This window comes from Bos mutus, chromosome 22, assembly GCF_027580195.1.
Source record: "Bos mutus isolate GX-2022 chromosome 22, NWIPB_WYAK_1.1, whole genome shotgun sequence".
Lineage (NCBI taxonomy): Eukaryota > Metazoa > Chordata > Mammalia > Artiodactyla > Bovidae > Bos > Bos mutus.
Genome location: NC_091638.1, coordinates 36,901,975 through 36,908,838, shown reverse-complemented (window position 1 = coordinate 36,908,838; position 6,864 = coordinate 36,901,975). Strand labels below are relative to the sequence as shown.

General features: G+C 43.2%; 1 non-coding gene across 1 annotated transcript; it reads right to left on the bottom strand.

The window, feature by feature from the left end:
- Nucleotides 1-3,799: 3,799 nt before the first annotated feature.
- LOC102284913 (mediator of RNA polymerase II transcription subunit 28) lies at nt 3,800-5,625 on the bottom strand (the record flags this gene model as incomplete). Its single annotated transcript, XR_001351723.2, has 1 exon — nt 3,800-5,625. It is a non-coding gene; the product is annotated as a mediator of RNA polymerase II transcription subunit 28 (transcript).
- Between the last annotated feature and the right edge of the window lie 1,239 nt (nt 5,626-6,864).

The following is a 6,864-nucleotide window of genomic DNA, read 5'->3' as shown; positions in this document are numbered from 1 at the left end:
TTAGGCTTCAGACAACACTAGTATTCTTGGCATTTTTACTCAGAAGAATTTATATGTGTGTAAGTAGTGTTTTTCTGAAAATAAATGATTTTCTGACTTTTCTTTCCCCCCAGCAGTATTAGAGATCCTGTTCACCTGATTAGTAATAACATTTGTTTTTATTTAACCAAGAAATGACATTCATTTTTATTTGACCAATGAATTCTCTTCTTTACTTATATCTCCTAAACAGAATCCACTTTGTTCATGAGAACAGCGGTGGCAGAGTTCCTATTCACTTTTCTGCTATTTGACAGTCATAAAATGTACAGGCTTTAGAATTTAAGGAAGTGGGGCAAGCATCCCTGCTCTGCCCCTTGATTCTCTGCCCCTTGATTAGCTGTGTGTTTTTTAACAAGTCATTTCTCCTCTCTCTGTCTGTTTTTTCTTTTGTAAATCACAGTTAATAATAGACTTTTTCTTGTAAGACTGTTCTGGATATGGAAACAGATAATCCAGGGAGAGCATTAAGCACAGTTTCAACAACAAAGAAATCTTCCTGAAACATCAGCCAAGCCACATCAGGCAACTGGCCTGTGTATAAAGGAAATGCTGAGTACAGAGTAGATGCTTATGAAATTATTTCTGACTGATAAAGAGGGTAAAGGGAGGGTAACCCTGTCACGTGAGAGCTCTCAGAGAACACAGTGGAGGAAGCTGACTTAATAGCGACTGAGTGTGATGGAGCAGATTAGGTACCCCGTGCAATCTTATGGAACCAAGAATATCACTTCTGCTGCCTTTTGGCTCTGCCCCTGCTGAGAGATAGGGTCTTAGCTAATAACTCACATCCTTCTCTTCTCTCTGAAAGCCCATTTCCTGAGCAAATGCATGCTTTGGAGAGGTGGTTAGCAAATAACCCAGATCCCAGGTTTAATGGACAATTTCTTTCAGGTGAAATTGAAGGGTAGAGCATCATTTTCTGTCTCTCCTTCTCACCACTCCCCGCCCCCCCAACCCAATAACTTATCTTATAGTTTTTAATGTCCTAATGGTGCAAGAAATCCCAATCCCATTCAACACGAGAGCTTACTACATCTATACTGTGGGCATCCTTTTTTTTTTTTTTTTAATCCTACTTTTGCTTTCTAACCACTTTCATTTTGCAGACAAAGACTCCTTTGCCAAAGGCAGGATAAATAAACTCAGACACATCCTGTCTCTTTCACATCTTTGTTTATCCATAAACTGTCAAAGATACAGATGAAAATCCACTGAAGTGTGCAACGAAGCGGTTAGACAAAGGCCAAATGAGACTGGTGCACAGAAGCTTGATGTTAGGGAAGATATTATCTAAAATGATACCAAGCCAGCTCGGTATGGTGATGTGAATAAATATTAAAGTTACCAACAAAAGATGACCAACTAATTCAGTTAAGAATGGTCTCAATTTGTGTAAAAAAGTAATCATGAAAAAAATCAATGTGGGAACACATCTATATAGTTAGTGGGAAAGTGATTGCACTGCTGCTGCTAAGTCACTTCAGTCGTGTCCGACTCTGTGCGACCCCATAGACGGCAGCCCACCAGGCTCCCTCGTCCCTGGTATTCTCCAGGCAAGAACACTGGAATGGGTTGTCATTTCCTTCTCCAATGCAAGAAAGTGAAAAGTGAAAGTGAAGTCGCTCAGTCATGTCCGACTTTTAGTGACCCCATGGACTGCAGCCTACCAGGCTCTTCCATCCATGGGATTTTCTATTGGAATCTTAATAACTGTGAGATAAGTTAGCTGAGAGGTGGGGGAAAGGTGAGGAGAAGGAGAAAAGCTTAGGGGTTGAGTATAAACTTAAATATGAGAATGGATTTGAAATCTGGCTCCTCGTTTAACTGGGTGACACTTCAAACCTCACTTTCCTCATGTGTAGATGGGATAAATTAGTATGTATCTCAGAGGATTATGGGAGAAGGCAATGGCACCCCACTCCAGTACTCTTGCCTGGAAAATCCCATGGACAGAGGAGCCTCGTGCGCTGCAGTCCATGGGGTCGTTAGAGGTCGGACACGACTGAGCGACTTCACTTTCCCTTTTCACTTTCCTGCATTGGAGAAGGAAATGACAACCCACTCCAGTGTTCTTGCCTGGAGAATCCCAGGGATGGGGGAGCCTGGTGGGCTGCCATCTATGGGGTCGCACAGAGTCGGACACGACTGATGTGACTTAGAAGCAGCAGAGGATTATCTTTAAAAGATTTGCTAAGATAAAATATAAAAGTGCTTGGTAACGCTTAGCTCAGACAGACATCAAATTAAAAGAGTCGGCAGTTATCTTTAATATGTTAATAAGGAGTGTGAATTAAAGGGCACATAGCATGCAGTGTTGTGCCATTTTTCTGACATAAAACCTCCTATTCCAGCGCATCCAGTGAGGTTAATGTTCTGCAGAAAACAGTGTGGGAAAAGCTGCCTTAAACAAGCAAACTGAAGACTTAGGTTGGATAGGTGGGTTCTCGTTAGAAATTGAACAGTTTTAAAGTGGTACTTGTGGCTATTTCTGTAACATTTGGGGCATCATGTTAGGGGTCAGGAAGATCTTCATGCTGCCCTCATTTCTATGGAAAATCAGATTTCATTTCCATCATGCCTACTAACAGTAGCTTTCTGAGACCCAATGAAAAACAAGAACCGCCTGTTCAAACTGGTTGCAAGATTTGCAAAGCAGTTTTCTTTTTTGATCCCTACCAGGGCAGCGGGCCTGGGTCCATTTCCCCTTGTGTCCCATGAACACAGAAGCCATCACCTCACCTCCCTCGGGCAGGTGCTGTGAACCTGGAAGAAGCATCTGGACCCTCTCTGGAGAAGAGTAAAGTACACGCAAGATTGTGGATGTTTTATGATCTGCAAGAGATGGATCATCCAAGGCTCAGGCTTGCAGCTTGATTTTTCTCTTTTTAACACAGAAGTTCAGCAGTGAAACTCATTTTCCACAACTCCCCAAGTGGTTTTGCAATAAATCTGTGAATTTAATCAGCCTCTTCTGTTGAGGCAATCTTCCCTAATTGGGTATTTGTGGGGAACAATAGACATGATGACAAAAAGACTTCATCTCTGGAAAAGAGGCCAGAGTCTCATCAGTAACACTGATAATAAAGCTCCCACCCCCAGCCAAAGAAACGCCAACACTGGCCTCCAGTGACACCCTTGGCACCAGATTCACTGGTTCCAGGTCATATTTGCTTTCTAGACCACCATCTCATTCTCCTCCTTCCTGTCGCCAATAACAAGAAAATGAAAATTCTGAAATGAAAACTGAGCATCATCTCCAGCACCACATAGGCCAGTAACTAAGTGGACTACTAAGTTGATTTCAAGTTTCCCAGAAGATTGCAATAGAGTAATGCGGAACTGCAATGAGAACTGAGAACAAAGCTAACACAGAATCTGAACAACACAGTCTTGTTTCCTTTCTCTTTCTCTAACTGGGGATTCCCACTCATCTCTGCCAGTCCTGGCAGTAATGTTGGGGGTTGGAAGGGCCTCGGGCAGCAATGTCACACACAGAGCTGTTGGCTATCCATTGGCAAAGCAAACTATTAAAAAAAAAAAAAAAAAAAAGCAGGGATGTTGAGCTAGGTGCCTCATGTTCCCTAATTATTGGACAAATACAATCTCCAGATTGGCTGGTATCTGGCCTGCATAGGTCAGGAGTTGGGAGACAGTGATTCTAGTAATGGAGGCAGGCCTGTCAGGGCTACTCAGCCCATTTGAAGAGGATGGAGAGGAAGGGCAGATACAACATAGCTTTTTCCATGCTGGAAAATGAGAGAAGCAAAGCGTGGTAATGAATTAGAAGTGGAGCAACGGGAAGAATTTCACAAAGATGCCATCTGTCCCACCTCAATGCAGCTGAGCCTGACATTCTGGCATCCTCTTGGTTCTCTGCCTATGAGAGCATCCTGACACTCAGCCACTCCACCTCTCAAGGCTGTTGGAGGTCAAGAGAGCACGTGGGTGATAAACACAGAAACTCACCTCTGGTCAGTAGACACAGGACAAAAACGGGAGGAAGAACTCTGAAAAAAATGCCATCTTCCCAGCCAATTGGACCCAAATACAAAAGAGCCAGTGTGCTTCAACTCCTGTAGCTGCAGGCCCTCACTGCTGCGTGAATAGGGGCACTGATGGGGCAGAAATGCAATAAAATCCCAGGTGCCCTCATTTCAGTCTTGAGTTGTGGTTTCTCTGCTTCCTCCCACTGGCCAGCTTCAGCATGAATTGCTCCCAAAACCAACAGTGAAATTTAACCTCCATTCCTTGCAGGAAAAGAAGAAATCCTCGTCTCTTCCGGGAATTTTCTTTTGGTGTAAATCTTGCAGGCTCTGGCATGCCTCTCATATACACATACGCGTGCGGGGGGGTGAGTTGGGGGGGTGGGTTCCAGATGATCTTTCTTTGTAGAACAGGGCTCTCAACAAGGTGTGGTCTTTGGACAGAAAGGATCAGCATCACCTAAGAACTCATTATAGATGCAAATACTTGGTCTCACCCAGTCCACTGAATTCAAAGCTCTGAGGATTGGACCCAGCAGTCCAATGAACACTTAATTTTGAGAACCACTATACAGGCTGATCATTTCTCCACAATTCCTATTTTTATATCTGTGTCTTTGGTCCTCCTGTTTTCATTTGATATGCTTCTTTCTTTCCAGCTTGGCAGGCTCCTAGTCAGTCTTTGTGAAGTGAAAAGTGAAAGTGAAGTCGCTCAGTCGTGTCCGACTCTTAGCGACCCCATGGACTGCAGCCTACCAGGCTCCTCCGTCCATGGGATTTTCCAGGCAAGAGTACTGGAGTAGGGTGCCATTGCCTTCTCCTAACAGTCTTAAACTTTGCTAAAGACAATATACTTGGTTTACCACAGCAATAAGCATTTTATAAAGTACTCAAGAAATAACACTTATAAAAATAGGAGGAAAATTTTAGGTGAGAGCACAAAACGAAAATCGCCTCATTCTCTGGCAAAGAGCTCTCCCAAAATGTCAAGTCTACAAGAAGAGATGTTTAGCAAAACAGTGTTTTGGCTGACTCAGGCACCAGCGAGTGTTCAGGTGGCCTTTCCTCAGGTTTGCTTCATCGGTGCACGGGTATTTGCAGGCGCCTGCTCAAGGTAGGCCAGGGCGCCCTGGGGGATGTCGGCTGGCTTTTTGTGCTGCATGTTGATGTCCTCCAGCACCTGCTGCCAATGTCTTAGTTTTGTCAAGTGCTTCTGGACCAGAGCATCCTCTCGCTGTAATTCATTCCTCAGTTCTGAGACATCCTCTTTGATAACCTGCTCTGGTTTCTAGACAGATAACTGCAATCTTTTTTGTAGGAAAAAACATTCTGTCTGTCTTGCAATATCCAGGAATTTCTGGATACACTGGTCAACACCAGTTCGAATTTCTTCCTGATCTGTACCATTGACATAATTTTGACTCACCAGAGAAGCAAAGCAAGCTTTGAAATATGACTCCAACTTGTCCACCAAAATACTGTTAGAAGTTCTTGGAACGCCTGGCATGGCCTGAAGAAGCGAAGCCTGGCCCAGGAGCCCCGATGGAGGTTGCGGAGGTCTGAGTGGCTGTCCAGAGAACATGCCTCCCAATGGAGCTGAAAGTCAGTTTTTAAAGGCCTCCAAATAATACTCTATTCTATTTGTAAGCCTCTCCTGACACCATCTTCTCCACTAAGCAAAACCAACTGCCTTGTGTTCTGACAACACTTTAGGCAGCCACTAATATATTATATTGCAATCATCTTGTATGTGTTTTCCATACCAGGCTGAGAGGACAGGAAAATGTCTAATTCAGCAAACAGTTTATACAAAGTATCCAAGCCTCTCATTGTGTTAGCTCTGGTGATGTCAACATAAAATAATGAAAAGCTTAATTAAAAAGTGAGACTGCCTCATTTATACAACTCATTTTTGCATGCCATTTGCATGAGATTGCAAATTCCAGGCTTAAAGTCTTACCTCTGACACATGTTACTTATGTAACCCATAATTGTGCTCAAACTATTTAACATTATTTAATCTCATTCACAGGCTTCCCTTATGGCTCAGCTGGTAAAGAATCTGCCCACAGTGCAGGAGACTTGGGTTCGATGCCTGGGTTGGGAAGATCCCTTGGAGAAGGGAAAGGTTACCTACTTCAGTATTCTGACCTAGAGAATTCCATGGCCTGTACAGTCCATAGCGTCACAAAGAGTCGGACACGACTGAGTAACTTTCACACATAATCTCATTCATAGTAAGGAAACGTTGGTAGTACTTTGTGCTAATAGGTGAATGAATTAGAAATATGCATACAGTGTTCAGCCACAGTACCTGACCAGAGGAAGTACTCAGTGAATGCTTGTTGTTATTGCTAATTACAATAATATCAACATTAGCAGTGTCGCCATCATCATCATTATCGTATCACTAACAACCTGCACGGCACCTGGTATACAAAGTATGAACATAAATGTGAGAATTTGAAAAAGGTCAAAGCTCAAGGCTGATCTACTGTCTACACTTCATGGGGTACTTGACACCATAAACAAATTTGACTTTAAGGAAGATGTTTCAGATATTCAAAAAGATACAGAGAACTTTCAGAAATAGCATATCCATGACATTTGTGGCTGCTGAGCTGCCCTTAGCTTTCAAGTTAGTTTCACAGCTCCCTCCTGGTGTCCTCACTCTTTATCTACCCATAAACCCCAAAGGACCAAAGGAAGATACCCATCACATCAGTCTAGACTTTCAACTGCTCAAACATTCGACAGACATCTTGAGGCTGCTATTCTCTCTACTACAATTTAGGGATTGTTTCTGCCTGGCACCAAGAGCTCTGTGGATTGAAACTCC